Below are 23,771 nucleotides of genomic sequence, written 5' to 3'. Positions count from 1 at the left end.
CACTTTCGACCCATCCTCGCGGCCTACCAGCGGGCCTGGAGCGGCGTTTCCTGTCGGGGAACCTCGGCTTCGGCAGCGGCGGCACAGCGCTGGAGCGCTATCGTGGAGCAGAGCGGGAGATGCCTTGCCCGGGTCGCCGTGCTGGAGGTCCGGTGAGCTGAAGACCGCCGAGAAAAACATCGCGGAGCTGCGGGTCTGCGGAGCGGCCAGCTGTGGGCGGTGGCGCTGAACTTTTCATCGGGAGCCTGGGATCCCTTGCTGAGATCGCCAGTAGTGGAGCTCCATCCAGCGCGGCCTTGTTGGCTTCGGAAGCCGCGGTCTCCGGTAAGGGAAGCGGCCATTCCAGGTGTCCCAAGCCGCTGAGAGGGTTCACCCGACGCCGGAGCACCATCACCCGGCGAGAACGGCCTGGAACATCGGGCCTCAGTAGAGGCGACTGCGGAGGCCTCAATAGGCCTGACTATGGGTGGACATGGGGATGGGACTGGACTTTGTGCCTTCCTTCATAATGGAAACCATTGTGGGGGGATGTTTTTTATGTTAAAGTTCTTTATTATTGTCATGTCTGTATTCTTTTTTTTATGTGCTGCATTGGCAACAAGAATTTCACTACACCTAGGTGTATGTGACTAATAAAGAAACCTTTGAACCTTTGAGTTCAGTATTAGTTTAATTTAGTGTTTTGTCACGTGTACTGAGGTACAGTGAAAAGTTTTTTTGTTGCATGCTATCAGTCAGTGGAAAGACTATACATGATTACAATCAAGCCTTCCACAGTGTGAGGGCCTGGCCAAGCTGGCCATCTGCGAGTCACGGCGCCAGGCGGGAGAGGGCTTTGCCCGAGCCAGATGCTTGCCCCTTTACTGGGGTTACGTCCGCGCCCGGGTGGTGTGAAAGATGGACATAGTTGTATAGTAGTTATTTAGTATATTTGTAAGAATCTATAGCACCTGGGCAGTGGGCAGGTGCTATAGACCTGCACGGGAAGGTAGACGCTCCCGCCCCCATGAGTCTCGGGCAGATGGGGCTTGTCAGCTTGGGAAGGCAGTCCATCTAGGAGAGGGAAAACTCTGATTTCAAACCTCCACTGCCTTGTGGCCATATCCAGTCATGTAAAAGGCTCCAGGAGTAAACCTCAAGAAAATCCTGAGTCGGAGCCCCAAAGGCAGTTCGTCGTTGTCTACAACCTCGCTCTGGCAGCCCCTGCGACGGCGCTGGTGCCAAACTGTAACGGCCCTGCTGTTCCTTTGGATCGATCAGCGACGTGGAGAGGGGGGACGTGCTGCATGGGCAACAGCCTGTCCTACATATGACATCGCCCAGGCTTGCATCTGACCAGGATGCATCACCCATGGTCAGTCATGACCAAGAGGGGCCTACTACTGTAACATAGTTGGTCGAAAATTTAGTGTCTAGATGATTTGGTAATTATGTAATATGGTGGAGGGTGTGTTAGCACAGTTTTGTTTTGTATCGTGGTCATAATTAAATTAATTATTTTTGATTTAAAAAAAAACAAAAACAAAAAAACAGTGTGAAGGATCACCGTTAGGGGATCGTCTTTGACCATTCTCTTGTTCACCGCAGAGGAGGTTTCATTTGCTGCTCCATTATCCCATCTGCTAAATGTTTATCTTAAAAAGAAATGAGCGAAACAAGATGCGTTTTACCTTTTGAGGCTCCAGTCACAGCTTTTGCACCTGGGCACAATGAGTCACAATGGTGTACGTCTCGGTGTGGGAAGTAACTCAGCATGGGGAGGAATGGAACAAAAGTGGCCGATCTGAAAAAATTGGGGAATAAATGATCACACAACTCTCCAGGAAGGAATCAGTCCACAGAGTGGCTCCCTGGAAACCAACAGTGGTTGGAAAATATAATTATTGTGCCCGACAGACAAACCACAAGAAAGGCACGGAGGGGAATGCTGCACAGGTGGCTGCTGGAAGGGGAAGCGAATTAAAAAGAAAGCTGAATAAGACCTTCTCCAAACAGATTCATCACAGGGTGGAGGTCTCTAAGTAGTGTGAACTTTGCTGACATCTTTGCTTTGGAAACCAGATGTGACCACATCGTTTCCAAGAAATTTTTCATGTTAGAAATCGCCTGGCGGCAATGTTTCGCCATGAAGTCTCAAGCACGGAAATTGCAATGTCTATTTTCTTCCCAGATTAGCCTTACGGTCATACATAGAGTAATATAGCATGGAAACAGGCCCTTCAGCCCAACCTGTCCATGCTGACCACATTTAAAATACATTTGGACAGGTACATAGATAAGACAGGTTTAGACGGACATTGGGCTAAATGTGGGTAGCTGGGACTAGTGTAGATGGGGCTACTCCAGTCCCACATGCCTGCATTTGACCCATATCCCTCTAAACCTATCAATGTACCAGTACAAATGTCTCTTAAATGTGGACCTGCCTCAACTACCCTATTTGGCAGCTCGTTCCATGCACCCACCAATCTCTGTGTGAAAAAGTTGCCTCTCAAGTTCCTATTAAATCTCTCGCCTCTCACCTTAAACCTATGACCTATGGTTATCGATCCCCCTACTCAGGGTAAAAGACTGTGCATCTGCCCTATCTATCCCTCTCACGATCTTATATACCTCTATAAGATTACTCCTCCTCCTCTTTGTCACGCTCAAATACATGTTCTAACCCTCAATAAACAGCAGATCCTCTCCAGGATATTTGATCTGTTTTTAATTCCCCCATCCTTTGGTTTATAGATCAACCACCAGCCAGGAAGAGTGGTTGGCAATTGCTTGCCAGAGCTCCACCAATGGTTGAATGGAGATGATTGGGGCAAGGATAGAAATAGCCTGTTTAAGAAGGAACTGCAGATGCTGGAAAATCGAAGGTACACAAAAGTGCTGGAGAAACTCAGCGGGTGCAGCAGCATCTATGGAGCGAAGGAGATAGGCAACAATAACCTCGTTTGTAGACTCCAGTCTCCACCCAGCTCTACAGAGATGTGAACCAGAAGGAAGGGCAAACCAAGCTTTCTGCAGCATATTAAATTTGTTATTTAATATGGCCAGCTTGCCTGCTAATGCTATGCATTTAAGTGGAGAGAAATGTTTACAAAGCATATGAATTCATACTGCACACCCATCAGTCTTTATTATCTGCTCAACAATCTCAAGCCATTTGTGCTCACTAAGATCTCAATGAAGGCGCTCAGCTGAAACGTTAGACTCTTCTTTCATGTGGTGAACTAATCAGTGAATAAACTCAAGGTATCGCACTGTCCCTAACATTTTTAAATGGTTTGACGGGCTGGGTGAAGAGAGGATGTTTCCCTTGGCTAAGAGGACTGGGACCAAGGAGGTGTAGTTTAAGAACAAAGGGAAGGCCAGTTGGGATTGGGATAAGGAGGAATGTCCTCACTCTGAAGGCGATCGCCTGTACTCTACAGGGCTCTGGAAGCTCAGTCATGCACAGAACATAGAATGGTACAGCACAGGGAAAGACCCTTCAGCCTCGACCACTGTGCTGGACATGATGCCAAGATGAACTAATTCATTTCCTCTGCCAGGACATTATCCACAGACCTCCATTCCCTGCATATCCATGTGCCTCTTAAATGCAACTTTTTGTATCTGCCTCCATCACCACCCTGGAAGAGTGTTCCAGGCACTCACCACCCTGAATGTAAAATACTTGCCCCATGCATTTGCACTCCTTTGCACTTTACCACTCTAACTTTAAAGCTGTGGCCACTCGTCTTTGACATTTTTTCGCACTGGGTAAAGGGTGCTGACTGTCCCTAACTATGCCAGTGAGGGGCGACACACTGGCACAGTGGTGGAGTTGGTTGCCTTACACCCCCAGAAACCCCGGGTCGATCCTGGCTATGGGTGTTGAGCTTGTACATGCTCCCTGTGACTGCGTGTTTCTTCCAGGTGCTCTGGTTTCCTCCCCCATTCCAAAGGCGTGCTGATTTGTAGGTTAATTGGCTTTTGTAAAATTATCCCTAATGTGTAGGATAGTACTAGTGGACGAGGTGATCATTAGTCAGAGTGAACTCATTGAGCCAAATAACCTGTTCATACACTGCATCTCTAAACTGAACTAAAGAAAACATTTTCACATTTGTTTTCATGGAAAAGAAGGAGCTAGTACACATCTGCTGGCAGTAATGGAACTCCAACCAACTACACTGGAGACTGGAGCCGTAATCCTGTGCCTTTAGCCACTTGTCCACCCTACCACCTATGCTTTAGTCAAAATAAGGAGCAATAGATTTCTGGGCATACAAGGAATGAAGAGATTTGGGGAAAGTATTGGAAAAAAACACTGAGATAACAAACAACCTGGATCTTAATAAGTGGCAGACCAGACTTGAAGGATGGCCTATTCCTGCTCCTATTTCTTATGTTCTTATTTTATCTCCATACCATCTGACTAAGGCAGGATTTCATTAGATTTGCAAGCATGGTGATTGACGACCTGGCATTGTTCTTTTGTTTGCTGAATACATGTAAAATTCTTTCTCTTAAATTGAATTTCTTCATTTTACATTTCGTTTGTTTAAAGTTGTTGTAACAAACCTAATAATTTAACAGTGCTAGGCAAGATGGTTGTCCAATGTACGATCCCACATCCAGGGGTTTACCCATCGGAAGGGCAAGTCGAGACATTGAGCAGATCCACCTCACAATTATTCCATGTGAGAGGAATCTTCCATTATAGAGAAACTTGAGGAAAAATATGTGTGCCCCCTGACTTCAGGCTCCAGGCAAAGCTCCAACTAGGAATCATACTTCAGCCAAACAAGAACAGCATATTGAAAGCACGCAGGCTTACAAACCCTAACATTATTAGACAGAAATCTAACATTATTAGACAGAAAAAGCGAGTTTTGGATATAGAGACACAAGCGGAGCCAAGCAGCAGCAGATTGCCTCTTTATTACTTCCATGTTTGGGGATTTTGACCATTTCGTTAACAAAACCAGCTTGTATTTATAAGGCACCATTTAAGTGAATAAAATATTCCAAGGTACTTCACAGGAGAATGATCAAACTATAGATTGCCACTGAGCTGCAAAAGGAAAAAGTATTAGCAAATCATAGTCATAGAGATGAATGTCATAGTAGTAGACCATGGTGTCCATGCCAAGTCCTACCGATAGCAATCCCATTTCCCAGAACTTGGTCCAAAGCTTTCAATGCCATGGTGGTTTAATGTTCATCCAGATGCTGCTTAAATGTTGTGAGAATCTATGTCTGCATTATCTCTCAGAGAGTGTGTTCTAGATTGCAACCACCCTCTGGGTGAAAAAAAATCCCCCTCATCCTAATCCTATGCCCTATGGTCTTGGACACTTCTGCCATGGGGAAACGTTTCTTAATATGCACTCCATTTATGCCACTCATTATTGTGAATACTTCACAATATCAGGTCACCCCTCAGCGTCCTCTGCTCCAAACTAAATAAACTTGGTCTACCCAGTCTCTCCTTGTTACTGAAACTCTCCATCCCAGGCAACATCTTGATGAATCTCCTCTGCACCCTCTCCAGTGGGGTGACCAGAAATGCACGCAATCTTCCAACTGTGGCTAAACGAATGCTTTGTAAACTAAGTGCTGATGGAACTCAGCGGGCCAGGCAGCATCTGTGGAGGGAATGAGTGGACAACGTTTTGGGTCGAGGACTCTTCTTCAGACCGAAGTATCCCGACCCAAAACTTTGTCCATTCATTCCCTCCACAGATGCTGCCTTTGTGCTTTGCTCAGGATTCCAGCATCTACAGTTTTCATGTGTTTCTAATGTTTTATTAAATTATGTCGAGACCTCCCTTGTTCCTAAACTCTACATACTAGCTAGTGGTGACAACTATCCCATATATCTTCTTTAACATCCTATCTACTTGTGCTGCCACCTTCATGAAGCTTTGAACTTGTACACCCAGTTGCCTTTGTTCCTTTGTGCGAGCTACGGCACTACCATTCACGATAGATACAAAAAGCTGGAGTAACTCAGCGGGACAGGCAGGATCTCTGGAGAGAAGGAATGGGTAACATTTCGGATCGAGACCCCTCTTTGGACTGAAAGTATATGTGCTACCTTCATTTGGCCTCCCAAAATACATCACCCGACATTTACCAGGATGCCACGGCACTGCCCAATCTACCAGCTGATGAAAAACACTCTGTAGCCTAAGGCTGGTCTCCACATTATCTACAACATCATCAATGTTCATTTCATCCCCAATCAGGCCTCTGACATTCACATCAAACAATGATCCAGTACTGATCCCTATGGTTAACTGCTGGTCACAAGCTTCTAATCATAAAAGTAACGATCCAACATCACTTTCTGTGCTCTGGTACCCAACTAATTTCGGATTCAATTAGTTAAACTGCCCTGGATCCTATAGGCTCCAACTTCTGGCTGAATCTTCCATGTGAGACCTTGTCAAAGATGTGGATGGTACTTTGATAAAATGTCTGATAGATTGTAAACTAAATTATGCTAATGATTTATAATCAGCGTTATTCCAATGGAGTGCTCATCATTGTGCCCTTTGTGTGACTGGAGAAACAGATATCCATCCTCAGTAACAAAGAGCTTCAGTGCTCTTCATACTGTGTATGGGCGAAAACCCGTCACACTGAACACAAGTCAATCCCTAAGTTTAGAGATGCAGCGTGGAAACAGACCCTTCAGCCCACCGAGTCCACGCCAACCAATGATCACCCCTACACTAGTTCTATGTCATCCCACTGCACAATTAGGGGCAATTTACAGAAGCCTATTCATCTACAAACCCGCACATCTTTAGAATATGGGAGGAAACCAGAGCAACCAGAGAAAACCCACATGGTCACAGGAGGAACATGCAAACTCTGTACAGACAGCACCCAAGGGCAGGATCTAATCCGGGTCTCTGGCGCTCTGAGACAGCAACTTTACCTTCGCGCCACTGTGCACACCCTTCACAGACTTGGCTTGTGCAACAATTACTAATCCAACCCCATCCCTTCTGATGGTTTAGGAACTTATTTCTTGCCTCTCTTACCTATTTTTTTAACCTGTTTATGTAACTTTTGTGTATTAACCAGCATCTACAGTTCCTTGTTTCTAAGTATATACAGAGATGTGTTCTGCCTGCGACCGCTGCCCATCGAAGTCCTGGGCGAGCTGGTGACCGTTTCTTCCGCCCTGACTTTGGGCTGGAGCAGTGGCTAGTGCGGCTCCTCCAGCACCCCGACTCGACTCGTCCCAGAAACGGCCATCAGATCGCCCAGGATGGCAATGGCAGCGGCCTGGCCCAGCTGACCCCTGCATCTCTGACCCAGGACAACGGGCCTTTATGGCCAAGTTAAGACTTTGCATGTTTAACAACTTTGGACTTGAATCATGCAACATGGTGCCGGAAACATGGCGCCTCTTGTGTGCTGTCTCAGTGTAATCTACTATTCCTAAACTCTTGTACTTAGGTATGATTGTGCCAATGTATAGGAAGACTTTTTCCTGAACTGTATGCAAAAAAAGGAATTTCACTGGTACATGTAACGATGAAGTACCATTGCCATTAAATTACCGTAAATTTAAAGAGATTCTCCAACATTTGATAAGTGTTCTGGAAACTAAAAACTGCTAATTTTTATGTGCTCTTGGTAAGATTATATAAAGATGTACAGATGAAACAGTAAAGCTAATGATCTTCATAGATGGATTTGAGGCATGCAGCCCTTTCAATCTCTAAAATGTTGCTTATAAAATTATGCCAATTTATCACAAAATTATATCTCCCATCTGCAACAATTTTCTAAAAATTGTACAATTCTGGCAAACAAAAAAATCAGCAGCAGTAGCAAACTACACCCTACATTGCTAGGTAACTAGCACAACAAAACGTATCAAGGTCACTAAATATTGCCAAGATTCTAGTTAAAACTTGCTAGGCATTAGAAACAGATCTTCAAACTATTACACAGAAGCATTCTTACACATGTTAGTGATATAATTAAAGATAATTGCTGTGTGTAAATTGTTACCTTAGCTTCAAGAGAGCAAATACCTCTGTTTAGTCACAAGCCTTGTGGGGGCTCATAAAACACTCCAAAACAGATGTCCACTGCTTTCTTGCAGACAACTAATATAAGCTAAAGAAATCTTCAGCAAAGTATCAGAATCCTATATTCATACCTATGTTCAAACATGTACACTTCGAAACACATGCTATCAGTTAATTGATGGAAAAGTGGTTACTCGAAATGCCTGGGCTGAGTAATTCATGGGCTTCAAATCTTTAATTATTAAAGATCACCTGGGCAGAAGCAACCGTTAAAGGTTAATGTCATTATGGGAAAGATGGTGACAGAATTCTGAGCTTTGTGTTACTTTTCACAGGATCACGAAGGAAAATTGGCATTAAATGTAGATGTCAACTTTTACCTCCTCGGTACTTCCAATGAAAGATTAGAACTATATTTGTTCTCAGGCACCTGCGATTTTGTAGAATCACTAAAGTGGCAATCTTTTGTCCTTCCACGGACATGACCGTTTAAAAAGTTAGCTGCATCGTTTATTGAAGAGCCATTCATATTGGACGTGCTTGCGAGCAGACCTTACTTTTGCATAATTTCCTCACTGTTTGAGGGAACAATTGCATCCAGTACTCAATTTGTTTTTATTTCAGAGTCGGAACAGAAGAGTTCTCCTTACTGTTCTGAATAAAATTCAATCCTCAACCGATTTTCTTGAAAAGATTGTACAATTATCCCACTTGCTGTTTGCCCAAAGCCAGTTAGATAAATAGCTCACATAAAGATCACACTACAGAGATACTAATTGACCATGAAACACCTTGACATGTCCAGAATATTTTAGTGGTATCCTGTGGATAGAAGTCGTTATTTTACTTAAAAGTAAGGAGCGATATATTTATTTTTCCCTGATCCCTAGTCGAGACACAGGAGATAAATTTAATTAGTAGCTGCAGTATACGGTGAGCAGCAAGTAGTCATGTTATTTGAAACATAAAAAGATTGTCGAATCAAGCCATCAAACAGCTATTTCTATAAAGCAGCTTATCAGATGGCACAATGCTATTTATGGTTTATTAAATGAATTTTATGCCTTAACAAAAAACAATTATAGACGTAATTGCTTCCTGTTTAAAATTCTGTCCGACAATGCTTTTTTCTCTGAAGCTAGTTTTAACTTATTTTATATCTTGCCAACTGCCCTCTTTCATCTGGTGCTAAAAAGTCAAAGTACAATTGTGCTTGCCAATTATAAATCAAAATGATTTGAAGCAAAATCTGCACAGAAGGGTTCTCTAAGGTAATATGAGGCTGCGCCTGAAACCTCAACATCTATTCCCTCTGCACTATGTCATTATTTTTTTTTACTTTAATAATATACCCAAAGCTGTCCATTCTGATATTATGTAAATCAGCTTAGTATTAGAATATATTTATTATACAGGTTGAAATCATTCAGCTAATAGATCCATGCTGGATTTAATGCTTCAGATGAGCCTTCTCCCCAACCCCTCTTCATTCATCATTGTTGAAAAGATTAGCGACACAGTGCTGCTGTTTCTGATGGACATGGTGACGGACGCACCACACATCTCTGTCCTCCATGCAGCTGGCAAGCTCCTCTTTTGTCTCTACACATGCGTCTTCCATCAACGTCTTCCGCATCGTCTTGATTGCCCGTCCCGGGTCATGTCTTCCATGGGTGGGTTCCCACCGCACGACCTTGTTTGCCCGCATTTCTGGGTGGCGGTGACCAGCGAGCCTCATCCTTCTCCACCTGATCTTCTCGGTCAGAGGTGGATTCTCCCCATAGAGCTGGGCGTTGGTGATGTGGTCCCCCCCAACTGACAGTTTGAACTTTTCTGAGGATTTGGGTGTAGGTACCATCGAGAGACTTGGACAGTGCTCGAGTGAGAGTCCGTGCCTCACACCCGTATAATAATATGGTCTCTACAGTTACATGAAATAATCTCAGTTTGAGACCCCCTCTTCAACTAAACACAACGGGCCAGAACTTAGAGGAAAAAGCTGGCAGTTCCTTGCCAGATTACCAGCATTTTACCTCTTGCTGAGAATCAAGAGGTTAAGGATTCCTGCAGAATTGCCAACATTCAAAACCTGCTGGTTGAAGCGTGCCAGCGATATTCAGCACAGTTCCAGCAATGCATTTCCTCCAAAGAGGCCATCGGTGGAACACGAATCAGCTGCAATTCCCCAGTGGTTATGTAGTGGAATATTTAATAATATTTAACTCCTTTAGTTGTTTAATTCACTTTTAATAACTTTTGGACACAGCTAAATATCAGGAACTTGAAACATCCTGGTGAATATCAACTACCAGCGAAGCTTTGGGTGAGGGTTTTGGCAGGTTTTCGAGTTGTTTCCAACTATTTTGTCATGTGTGTAGAGTGCTTGTTCTCGATTACCCATGTGACAGCTTTACTCTCTGCCCATGGTCCTCCTGCCTCGGAGGATCATGACACATCCTACCACAACCAGAGAGCAGTCCTGAACTACTATCTATCTCATTGGTGACCCTGGGACTATCCTTGATCGGACTATGCTCGGTTTACATTGCACTAAACGTTATTCCCTTATCATGTATCAATACACTGTAAAAAACTCGATTGTAATCATGTATTGTCTTTCCGCTAGCTAGTTAGCACACAACAAAAGCTTTTCCCGTGACAATAAACTAAACTGCACTGTAAAGATGACATTTTGCCCATGCAAGCCCATGTTGGTGGACCTGCAAATGGTAAATTCATGGTTGGTACGTGCACCAGCAATGTTCCTAGTCCCTTCATCGATGGCAACAAATTCGGGCACAGTAACTTATCCTATTACTTTTAATCTCATCTGCTTTGCTTGCAGTGTCTCATCTCATGGCATCTAGACCGTTTGCCTCAATTACTCCCTGTGGGTGCATATTCCACATTCTAACCACTCTTTGGAGAAGTAGTTTCTGCTGAATCCCCTAATGTGTTCACAAATGATCATTTTATAGCTATGCCTCCTAGGCTAATCTCACTCATAAGGGCCTTCTGTGTGAATGCACTATCAAAGATTTTTGCTCATCCCTCAGTCCTTTCTGTGGCTTTCTTTCATATTCATAAACCTTCTTTACACTTCCACTAGTAAATACATACACTTTTTGTATATATATGGCAAAACTGCTCAAAGTGTGTTCCAACCAGGTTCTGATACATTTATTTTAACATCCCTGTTTCGTAGTGATGTCCCTAACTCAAGTGCTTTGCTTATTGTTTTTAAATGTCTTTCATTCTTTATTATATCAGGTGATGGAACCTCATAGCCCTGCTACTAACACTGGAACATCAGACCATAGAACAGTACAGCACAGGACCAGGCCCTTCAGCCCACAATGCACGTACCAAAAATGATGCCAAAATAAACGAATCTCTTCTGCCTGCATATGATCCATATCCGTCCATTCCCTGAATATCGTTGTGCTGAGCCAAAAGCCTCTTTAATGCCACTATCGTATCTGCCTCCACCAATACCCTGGCAGTACATTCCAGGCACCCACAACCCTCTGTGTAAAAAAACTTGCCCTGCACATCTCCTTTAAACCTTACCCCTCTGACCTTAAAGCTTTAATCTTTCACAGCTCCACGATGGGGAAAAAAACATTCTGACTGTCTATCTTATCTGGCCACACATAATTTTGTATACATCTATCAGGTCTCCCCTCAACCTCCGGTATTCCAAAGAAAAAAAATCCACTGATCGTCAAGTAAACTGATCTCTTTATACCCAGTAGCGGAAGGACGTGCTTTTGGTGGATGCAGATTAGCAGAGGTCCTGTGATCAGAGCTACCTCACATCCCCAGCACTTATTTCCTCTGCCCTTTCTGGAACAAGTGACTTTCTCTATTCCTCCCATCACCAATGTATTTATTTCCAGTCATCCACATCGAAGTCTATTTTTTTTATGTGCTAACGGTTCTAAAGAGTTTTGTTGCGGTCAGTTGTCGATGAACGGCATCCCCACGTCGAGAGTCAGCAACAAACTGTGTGATTTTACTTGTTTTAAAGCAGAGACAAGGGACTGAAGTCGGGAGTTGCAGAGTTACTTGGCTCATCTGTTCTCTGGATAAGTGAGTGAAACAACCAGAGAACCACTTTAAACACGACTTTGTTCTGCTGTAAATCTGACGGAGATGGTAAAGAGAAAAGCGGCTTGGTCCACAACCAGGTCACCTGCTGTTTAGTTGTACATTGCAGGTATTAAATAGGAGCAGATGGCAAAAGAACCTTCTCCTATGGCTGGATTTTAAATACTTAATGGGAATCCAGGGTCAAATTTCCTTTCATGCAGACCTTGAAACAAATTCTTTGTTACCACAATAGCAGCAGTGATTCTTCGGAGGGGTGTTCAGTGGGTTTGAAGAAGCTAAAATAAAAGGTAATGCTTAATGGAACTACATTGCACTCTTCTTAGATCAATTCTTATAACAGTCAGAACTGCTAATTCAATCCGATGGCTGCAGAAGTACCAGCAGCTGGTAGCGTTGTCATCGAGGCCTATACCAGGCCTCTGTCTTGCTGCCAGAGATAGATAGAGAGTGCTGGAGTAACTCAGCGGTTCAGGCAGCATCTCTGGAGAAAAGAAATGTGACTTTTCGGATCAGAGCCCTTCTTCAGAGCCCGACCCCAAAACATCACCTATTACTTCTCTTCAGAGATACTGCCTGACCCGTTGAGTTACTCCAGCACTTTGTGTCTATCTTCAGTATAAAGCAGCATCTGCAGTTCCTTCCTACACACTCTGTCTTGCTGTGTTAGATGTGTCATAGACTTGTGATAGCCCAGGAACCTTTACAGACTTTTTCCAGTTCATTATAGATGGGTCTCTAATAACCGAGTAGTATTTTTACCATTCGGCTTTGCTCTTCTTATTGATCATGTGATAGTTTAGTTTAGTTTAGAGATACAATGTGGAAACAGGCCCTTTGGCCCATTGAGTCCACACCAACTATCAATCACCCATACACACTAGTTCGATGTTATCCCAATTTCGCATCAACTCCCGACGCATTAGGGGAAATATACAGAGGCCAATTACCCTACAAATCTGTACATCTTTGGGATTTGGGAGGAAACAAGAGCACAACGGAGGAAACCCACGCAGTCACAGGCAGAACGTGAAAACACCACACAAACAGCACCTGAAGTCAGGATGGAACCCATGTCTCTGGTGCTGTGAGGCAGCAGCTCTACCCGCTGCACCACTGTGATAACTTGGAAAATTATTGACACTTTTCGAGCAGTTTCTAAAATAGTCCAGGCTTTTTGATTGATTTGTCACAGTCCAATCTCCACCCTGTTTCACATTTTCACATGAACTGATAACTAGACCAACATTGAAAATGTCTTATTTGTGTCTGTAATTAATTGAATGATTCTGTCTTCGTGAATGGTGGCAATGGCACAAATCTGTGGATGTGGCTCTTGAGGGATCGCCCCAGTTCCACGTGGAGGGGCCCTCACTAGTCATTAGACCATTGTCTACTGCACAACCTCACTAGGTCAAGGGCAACAGTTATGGTGTGCAGTTTGCTGCTGAGAGTGTAATCGGAAACCAGCTTTCTTTTGCAGACTCACAAAATGGATTACTTTCCAAGGCAGAAATTCCATGAAGGCTTTGATTCAAGTCTGAACGAGTTACCACAACTTCAGAGCAACTACAGCATAATCTGCACTCCAGCAGAAAGGGAAAGACGGTGTCATAGTTGTTGGGAAAAGATCAGGGGCTAAGAGGAAAGTTTCTTTCTGTGGTCTGAGCCATTGAAAGTCGGGTTTGAATGGCTCAAGCATTGCTGCCACTCCTAACTCTGTCCTCAATTTCACCATCTTAAGGCAATACCTGGGCTCAGTGTGAAAAGTACATGCATCTCACTCACTGGAAACACCCAGTCAGCATTTTTTTTTGTGAACAAGGAACATTTAAAAAAATTTATTTTGGCTTAATCCAACACTTTGCTTTCATAAAATGATTCTCTCCCTTGGTTTTCTTCTCATGTTAATTTAATTGCTGTGTATTTTAATTTCCACGAGTAAATATTCTATCTGTGCTTCTACCTTTATAACTACTGTCTATTTTTTCCCCTCTGAATAATGAGCTAATTGCAGCAAACTAAATACCTGATTATTTCAACATCATACTATCCCCATTCTTCAAAGCTTCCAGAAAGTAGGAATGTGAACTGAAACGTCCACATCTCAGGTGAGAACTGAGGACTGAAGGGTCTAAGTTTGGTTTTTCCATTATCTAGTTTACCTACCATACTAATAATATATTGTGTATTTTATTGTTGGTGCATCTAATGTGCGTGTTAAGCTGCAGCAAGTAAGAATTTCATTGCTCCGGCTCATATCCGGTGCATATATCACATGGATACGCAGAGAATGGATGTGGATCACGTGCGGGCAGAGGGGATTAGTTTAATTTAGCAACGCTGAACTTGAAGCATATGAGGTAGCAATTTAGGAAATGTGTACTGCCTCAGTGTAATCTACTGTTCTTACACCCTTGTTCTTAAGTATGATTGTGCCTGTGTATAGTAAGATTTTTACTGAACTGTATGGAGAAGAAGGTATTTCACTGTACGTAGGTTCATGTGATACTAAAATACGATTGAACCATTGAACATTGAAACATTCTTGACCGTGATCTAATTGGCATTTTCATGCTCAGTCTTTGTCAAAGTACAAAATTCACATCACATTGGTTACAGGCCTCTGTCAACATAGAGGATTCCCAGATGGAATTGGCTTTTGATCCATGGCCAAGGGAAATTGTGATGTTATAGGTTGTGGTGTTCCTTCTCTGTCAGTGCCTTCACCTGAGTTGGCCACAATGGAGAGAGCTGGTGGAATGACAGCCACGAATTTCAATGTTGCCAGCAGGAGACACAGTAACACAGTACGGGTTGATTAGAACGGATGTCAGGGGTCATAAAGAGAATGGGGTTAGGAGGGAGAGATAGATCAGCCGTGATTGAATGGCGGAGTAGACTTGATGGGCCAAATGGCCTAATTCTACTCCCATCACTTATGAAGAATAGATCGAGGAAGTGGTGACCACAGGGAATGAGGATGATTAAGCAGCTGAAGCAGAGGTTTGGAAAAGGGACAGGAAATATGAATGTTTCATAGCTTAGGAAAGTGCACACAATGTCAAGTCACAAGTCACAAGTCACATTTATTTATATAGCACATTTCAAAAACAACTCTCGTTGGCCAAAGTGCTTTACATTTGTTATAAGAATAGTATAAACAAACAAACTACATACATATATGCATATAGCCCTCGCTCAGTGGACGTCAGGAAAGGCTTGGGAGTATAGATAAGTTTTTAGTCTTGACTTAAAGGAGTCGATGGAGGGGGCAGTTCTGATGGAAAAGGGGGATGCTGTTCCACAGTCTAGGAGCTGCAACCGCAAAGGCGCGGTCGCCCCTAAGCTTATGCCTAGACCGCGGGATATTCAGCAGTCCCATGTCGGCCGATCTGAGGGGCCTGGAGGTGGAGTGGTGGGTGAGAAGACTTTTAATGTAAGAGGGGGCAAGCCCATTGAGGGCTTTGTAGACATAGAGGAGGGTCTTGAAATGTATACGGAACCGCACAGGGAGCCAGTGGAGAGAGGCAATGTGTCCTCTATTAGTGGTAGATAATAGGTAATAAGTGTGTGTTCTGCTCCAACAAAGAAGCACTATTTAATTGGTTAGGATTAAGGCTGAGAAAGGCTATTCCTTTCAACTATTAACGTCCTTTCCATTTCCATCAAGCCGCGCCCATAAACACTCCATCCAGAGTTCCAGCCCTTGTGTGAAACAGGGAATTTGAGCCCATGTCTGAATCTAATGGGACCGTTGAGCAAGAGGAGGCCAGGAAACAGCATTAAAGTCCATATAACCATATAACCATATGAAGTCCTGGAAAAGAAAAGCTGCATGTCCCTTCTGAAGATAAAAGCTCACACCACATGCTTGCAGGCACCCAGATAACAATCAACTATTCCCAGAATAAAGTCAAAGTGTTATCTTTTTTATAATTTTCTTTTTTCTGCCTTGAACAATAAACCCAGACTAATGGAAAACTGGAATTGTGGCCATTTTAAAGCAAGGGATTAAAGGCATGCATCGGGTTATGAATTAAAGCACGTTCCCAGTCCAACCTGCCAAATGGAATTGACTCAAGAGTTCTGGCCAGAGATCATACTTTCCTCCAAGTGTGGAACAAGCAATCTCTCTGTCCTTGGTGCTAAAGGCTCAGCTGTTCGCATGAATGCTGACATTTCTTTTGTAACGCTTTATTTAAAATGGATCCTTTTTTCATTGTTGTCATTACGTCCTTTCATTTTGATTTTCCTGCGATTATTATACATCAACGCTAATTATGAGAAATGCAATAAAATCAAAGTGTATCTCTCTCCCTCCAACTATTTGTCGCCAACCGATTTGCATTAATTAAGCAAATTCTAAGACTTAAAATAGCCGACAACACGGATGTGACATTCACCCAGAATAATCTTATGAATCACGTTCATGAATCCTGCTGATTGTCTGCGGAAGGAAGCATCTGGGAAACCGCCTTCTCTATTGCGTAGAGAGGCAATGGCAAACCCACGACCTGCAGGGTCCCACCTCCCCCTGCCACCATTTGGCACACTGGCCTGAACTGGGAATTCACTGGGTCTGAACCTTGGGACAGCCTGCCCAAAAGCACCTTCACCAGAAGGACTTCATTGGTTCGCAAAGCTATCTTAAAACCATTTTCTCAAGGATACTAAAAGTGTTTACAAATGCTGTGCCTGGCTAGATCCTGAAATGTAAACACCAAAAGTTGACATCGGCACTGGGACAACCATGTGTTTGCTTCCATTTTTTAATATATATACAGTATAGTATACTCACTGAACTTTGTATTTCTCATTTATATATACAGTATATATACAATGAATTTTGTATTTCTCATTTATTATATTACAGTTTACTATGTTTGCATATTCTGCTGTGCTGCCGCAAGTAAGAATTTCATTGACCTATCTGGGTCATATGACAATAAAACACTGTTGACTCTTACGTTTGGCATTTTGCATCATAGTTGAGGCAGGTATGATAACAACATTTAAAAGACATTTGGATAAGTACATGGTTAGAGTAGGATTATTGGCCAAATGCAAACCGGTGGGTCTAGTGTAGTGTAGACGGGGCATATTGGTTGGCATGGGCAAGTTGGGGCGAATGTGCTGTATGATTCTATGACTCTAGGTGTAACATGAGTTGACTCGAACCACAATGAGTTTCAACCAGAATCCTCCCCACAAAAAAATAAATATTTCCTCCGTTTTCTTAAACCAATGGTCTTTCTTGATGGCATTCACAGTTAGTCAGATAGAACGACGGAGAGTGGGAGAACACTTTGCCAAAAAAGCTTGAGATCATCAACCTCACCTGTTGGATTTGATCTGAAGCTCCTCCCTGGTGACAAGCCCCATTGCCCTCTCTACCCTGTTTCCACCATTGAACCCTGCAAGCACTCATACCCCCCCCCCCCCCCCCCCCCCCCCCCCCCCCATCTTGGCTGTTTCAACACTTCTGATTTGAATGGATGCCCTTCATTGACCTGGCCATGTCTGAAAATCTGGAATCTTAGCCCCATGCATCACCAAGTCTTTCTCCTCCTTCATGGAGACCCATTTGATGTGTATGTCTATGGAAGCTACGTATCTAGTTATGTTAGTGCAGGGTGCAGCACCCCATGATCTCTTTAAATTAAATCTGCATTAGTTTGGTTGGCGTAAATCCATTTTTTTCCCAGCAGTTGCAACACCAAGTGTGCTTCTCACTCATTCACAACTCATTCATATCCCCACGTTCAGGCTTCGAGCAAAAACCTTTGCATGCTGCTAACAGGCCCTGGAATATCAAGCATCCCTTCCAGCACAACACTCCTGTCACCAGTAATGTCAATCCACAGAGACTGTGATATAATGGAGATACTCAGCAGGCCAGGCAGCATCCGTGCAGAGAGAAACAGAGTCTCATTTTGCTACTGAGGAAAATATCTCTGTTGCTGCCCTCTAAATATTCCCTTCCCTCTCACAGACAGCACTGAGTATTGATCAGATGGCCAACCTTGGTCTCCATCCTATCCCACATCTCCACCCTATCTCTGTTCTTTTTCACTCCTCTTCCTCTTTGCAACCTAAAGCATCTGTCTATCTATCTATCTATCTATCTATCTATCTATCTGTCTGTCTGTCTGTCTGTCTGTCTGTCTGTCTGTCTGTCTGTCTGTCTGTCTGTCTGTCTGTCTGTCTGTCTGTCTGTCCATCCATCTATCCATTTATCTATCCATCTATCTATCCATCTATCCATCTATCCATTTATCTATCCATCTATCTATCCATCTATCTATCTATCTATCCATCTATCTTTCTTTCTTTTTCTTTCTTTTTCTTTCTTTGCGCGGTCCTGAAACGGTTACCAGCGGGTTATTCTTTGTCGGAAGCTGTGCTGAATTATGCGCCTAGACTCCCTGGGATCGAATAACCCCCACCCCACACACACACACACACGACCATTGAAACTGGCAGGGAGGAGGGGGATGTTATTAATATTCAGACGGGACGAGGAAAGATGCAAGGGGTGAACAACCAGGCAGAGGCGGGCGGCAACCCGGTTTGCATGTGGAGCACCGTGTCAGTGTAAGCAACGTCCCGAGTGTGAATTGGCGGCACACACCAAACACCCGTGCCCGCCGTGTTGATAGAGGGGGAACAGCAGATGCTAGTTTAAACCCGAAGAAGGGTCTCGACCCGAAACGTCACCCATTCCTTTCCTCCAGAGATGCTGCCTGTCCCGCTGAGTTACTCCAGCTTTTTGAGTCTATGTTGAAAGAGGGGGTACCCGTGTCCCATTCACACAGCGACCGGTTCCTTGAGGCTTCAGCTACACAATGAAATCAATTAGAGAAAGGGAAACCGGCACAGGTCAGGCACCCTGAGTGAACACCAGGAATATCGTATCCCATCCCTCTTGATGTCTCGTTCTCACACCCCACACTTCCTTATTTCTGTGACTCCCTCTCCCTTGAATCTCACTCTGAAGAAGGGTCTCGACCCGAAACGTCGCCCATTCCTTCTCTCCAGAGTTGCTGCCTGTCCCGCTGAGTTACCCCAGTATTTTGTGTCTATCTTCGTATCCCAAGGGAGCAACTGCTCGTCGGCACCCCTCCCTTGGGACATGTATTATCGGGTCACCACGGGTGCAGGACACCAATATTAACCCATGTTGAGATGTATTATTTATTAACTTCTTTGGCAAAATGGGATTCGTCAAAAATACCCGCAAAGCGCCCGCAATATCGGACTAACATACATCTTAAAACAAGGGGCAGTATCATTTCACACACACACACAGGTCGGGAGGGGCGCACGGCAGGATTCATTCAGTAGGATTTAAATGAAGCAAGGCAGGAGGTTTAATAATCCATAGCCCGCAGCTTCAAGGGCGAGTTCTGACATTTGCAGCCTCTGAAAGGGGCAGTTTAAAATCTCCCTAGTTACACGGCACACTTCTCACACACTCAGTTCCATGATCTCAAAGGAGACTTGCTTCCAAATTCAATGTTAAATTAAAACAAAACCCGCACCATCTAATACGCCCGGAAAGATATACTTGCACAGCAGAAGATTCAAGACAGCTGTTTCTGATGAGGGTCTGAAGAAGGGTCTCGTCACCTATTCCTTCTCTCTAGAGACGCTGACTGACCCGCTGAGTTACTCCAGTATGTTGTGTCTATCTTTCCTTTCTCGTGGTCTAGTTTGTTGGCTCCGTCGTCTTCGGCTGCGCTCCCTCACCTCAAGGTCACGGACAGGTACGTGAGCTGGGATGGAGCCGTCGCTCTCTCTCTGTCTCTCTCTCACACACACACACACACACAGATACAGACGGGAGCCGTCATCCTCCCTCCCTCCCTCTCACTCTCTCCCTCCCTCCCTCCCTCACCCCTCATCTCTCTCCCTCCATCTCCCTCAATCTCCCTCCCTCCCTCTCCCCAACTCTGTCCAGCTGCGGTTTAAACATGCCCCCTGATCCTGCTCCCTCCCCGGGCGGACTAGTGTCACACCGGGCTGGCTGGCTGGCTCTACTCGCGGCCGCACTCACTGATCTCCCCGCGGGCGGGGAAGCGAGAGAGAGCTGCCCTGTCCCACAGCGGGTTAAGAATCCGCGGGGCGAGGGAGCACAGACCACACGCGGAAACATTTACACAGGTGCATTGAAGAGAAACTAACTATTACACGGAGACCGGGGGGGGGGCTCCTCGCTTCCGATACTTGGTTGCTGTCGCTGAGCTAATCTCACGGATCAGAGCTGCCCAAGTCCGGTCCCACCTCACACCCTGGCAGGCGAGAGGGCGCTAAGGCAGGCGCGTTCCGCTGCTACTATGTTATACCGCCGGCTGTATCACACACACGTGTGTGTCAGAGTCTGCGTGAGAGAGAGAGTGAGTGAGTGAGTGAGTGAGTGAGTGAGTGAGTGAGTGAGTGAGTGAGTGTGTGCACCCGTGTGTGTGTGTAAGAGAGAGTGTGAGAGTGAGAGAATGTGAGGGGGGGTCTGAGTGCGGATGTCTTGGAGTGTGCGAGAGAGAGAGAGACAGAGAGAGGGAGAGAAGAGTATGTGAGAGAATGCGTGAGATAGTTTGTGAGAGTGTGTAAGAGTGAGTGAATGTGAGTGTCAGGCAGAGAGTGAGTGACTGCCCGCGAGGCTGCTCTGTGTTTGTGTCCCTGAGTATGTCTGTGTCTGAGTATCTGTGTGTACATGGGTGTGTGAGTATGCGGGTGTGTGTATGGATCTGTGAGCGTGTTGGTGTGAGTGTGTCTGTACGTGTGTCAGAGTGAGTTTGTGTTTGCCGGTGTGTGTGTGTGTGTGTTGGTGTGTGTGCTTGTATCGGTGAATAATTGTGTCGGTATGTGATTATGTCAGGGTGTGCTTCTTGTGGCTGTGCGAGTGTGTGAATGTGTCTGTCTGTGTGAGTGTGTGTAACTGTGTAATCGGTCTCGGGTTCGGCCGATGCCGGGCTGAGGAGTGGGGACGATGGAGATACACTGGATGAGCCGCGGGATCAGGCTTCTGGGGGGGGTCAGTAAACCAGTGGACCACCACCCGAGGCTTCAGAGAAACCAGCATCGGGTAGCACATAGAGATCAGGCCAGGTTGGTGATAGACACACAATGCTGGAGGGAGTAACTCAGTGGGTCAGGCAGCGTCTCTGGAGAGAAGGAGAGAAAGAGGACGTTTCGGGTCGAGACCCTTCTTCAGTCAGCATATTGTGTCTACCTTTAGTTTAAACCAGCATCAGCAGTTCCTGCCTACACACGGGCCAGGTAGGTGTGTGTGTGTGTGTGTGTGTGTGTGTGAGGGAGAGCGAGAGCATCCTGCCCGCTGAGCTACAGCGGTTCTCTGGAAGCTATGGCTGCTCCCACAACAGTGGACTTGGAGCTGGGTCTCTCCTCTCACAGACTCGTTGCTGCTGTACCACACACACACACACCCGCCCGCCCGCCACCCGGACACTTTGCACCGGGCCAGAAGCAGCAGCAAGCCGCTTCCGTGTAACTAGCCATATTTTAAACTGTCCCTTACAAAGGTTCTGAGGCGCCTTCCAGTTACAGTAGCCCCCTCCCCAAAACTGCCAAATCTAGTCATCCCTCTGGAAAGGGGGTCGGCTTGAGCCAGAAAGTCCATTGTACTGAAAATACAACCAGCTAGAGCATGCAGGTGCTTTGTATAAACTCTCCCCGTTTTGTCTTCTGAAAGATCCCCTTCTGACAAATCCTGCTATTTCCACCCAGCTCCGCGGCGGCCAAATTTGGGGAGATATTCACAATTCAATAAAGGGGGTGGAATTGAGAAAATTTCCTTGTCTGAAATTCCTGCGGCGTCAGCATTATATTTCACCAGAGACTGCAGGCAAAACGCGCCACTGATGGAAATAAAGTCCAAATCGCTATTAAATATGCTGCACAGATGTTGAAGTTCAGAGCAGTTCTGTCTATATATATATATATTAAAAAAATACTGCCTTACCTTAAGCTGTGCAAACCATGTAGTGTGTCTACCGTGAGCAGACTTTACAATTCAATTCCTCTGCCTCTGAGAAACTTATCTTTCTAGCTTGTGCTTGCGTTGAATCATCGGCTTGCATGGGCTCCCGTGTAGGTGCTCAGCTGGCGAAGCTGCAACTCCCACCTATTTTGTACGGAAACTGCAGAAATGTGGACAGTCAACCAAGCAGGCACCCTCTCCGTTTATATAGCATCTCCGCAAGCAATGAACTTTGGCATCTCCCGTGTAATAAGATGCCTTTAGGCTGACTGTAGTGGTGATGGATTAAAGCCGCAGCCACACAGTGGTGCTAGCCTTTTTGGAAGATTGCTTTAACATACCATTTATGGTGAACCATGGAGGTTCCAACTGCTACACCCCTCCCCTCTTCCACCCCCAACCACCCCCCTCCTCCTCCCACCACCCCCTCCCCAGCCACACCACCGACCCACCAGTGACTCAGCTCAGAGGAAGAATTCTCATTCCACGCTAAAGTTCCAAGAGCAATCAGTTACAGGGAATCTAAGCTCAGGGAAGGGTTTACATCGAGCAGCCTGCTGCAACGCATGGCAAACTTCAGGTTTCTGTTGTCGAAGCTACTGTTACTGCTCGCTGCTGCTGAGGGAGGCACTCGGGCGGAAGACCGCGGGGGGGGGGGGGGGGGGGGAGGAGGAGTGGGGTGACCTGGAAATCATCACCGCCTGCCTCCCAGTGACTGCTCAGTGGGTTAACACCAGGATGGCCACTGATGAAGCTGGCCACAGGTATCCGCCTAACACTGCACAGCACACCTTTCATGCCGAATATGGTCGCTTGCAAGCACTTAAGGTTGCAGGATTGTTCCTTGGGATACTGCTGAAATAGCAAAACCTTCAGCAGAGATTAGAAACATAGAAACATAGAAAACATAGGTGCAGGAGTAGGCCATTCGGCCCTTCGAGCCAGCACCACCATTCAACATGATCATGGCTGATCATCCTAAATCCGTACCCAGTTCCTGCTTTCTCCCCATATCCCTTGATTCCGTTCGCCCTCAGAGCTATATCTAACTCTCTCTTGCAAACATCCACTGAATTGGTCCCCACTGTCTTCTGTGGCAGAGAATTCCACAGATTCACAACTCTCTGGGTGAAAAAGTTTTTCCTCATCTCAGCCCTAAATGGCTACCCCTTATTCTTAAACTGTGACCCCTGGTTCTGGACTCCCCCAACATCGGGAAAATTTTTCCTACATCTAGCCTGTCCAATCCCTTAGGAATTTTATATGTTTCCATAAAATCCCCCCCAAAAGATCCTTCTATAAGATTCTATAAGATTAATTCATTATCTGTCTGAAGAAGGTTCTCAACCATTAACGTCACCCCAGCCATGTTCTCCAGAGATGCTGCCTGATCTGCTGAGTTACTCCAGCATTGTGTATCTTTTTTTGTAAACTATCCTCGGTAGTTCCTTGTTTCTACATCGAATCGTAATTACCTTGTCACAGAGTCTCTAGTTTAGTTTAGATACTGCATGGAAACAGGCCCTTCTACCCATTGAGTCCACATCAGTCATTGATCATCCATTCACACTACTATTTATCCCACTTTATCATCCGCTCGCTAAACACTAGGGAACGTTTACTGA

At 45.1% G+C, this 23,771-nt stretch overlaps 1 protein-coding gene across 21 annotated transcripts in view; it reads right to left on the bottom strand.

Moving 5' to 3' along the window:
- Positions 1 to 22,502, bottom strand: part of tnc (tenascin C) — a 123,386-nt gene extending 100,884 nt beyond the window's left edge. For 5 of the 21 annotated variants that reach the window (XM_033049199.1, XM_033049197.1, XM_033049196.1 and 2 more), the window contains exon 1: positions 22,129 to 22,501. The gene's annotated coding sequence lies outside the window, so the exon portion shown is untranslated. Of the gene's footprint in view, positions 1 to 2,522; positions 2,530 to 6,939; positions 6,951 to 19,690; positions 19,811 to 22,128 lie in introns of those variants that run through there. The other 16 variants (XM_033049203.1, XM_033049202.1, XM_033049205.1 and 13 more) reach the window with 9 other exon arrangements.
- Between the last annotated feature and the right edge of the window lie 1,269 nt (positions 22,503 to 23,771).

Source organism: Amblyraja radiata, chromosome 32 (genome assembly GCF_010909765.2).
Source record: "Amblyraja radiata isolate CabotCenter1 chromosome 32, sAmbRad1.1.pri, whole genome shotgun sequence".
Classification (NCBI taxonomy): domain Eukaryota; kingdom Metazoa; phylum Chordata; class Chondrichthyes; order Rajiformes; family Rajidae; genus Amblyraja; species Amblyraja radiata.
The sequence above is the reverse complement of the archived record's forward strand: the minus strand, read 5'-3'. Positions and strand labels throughout refer to the sequence as shown.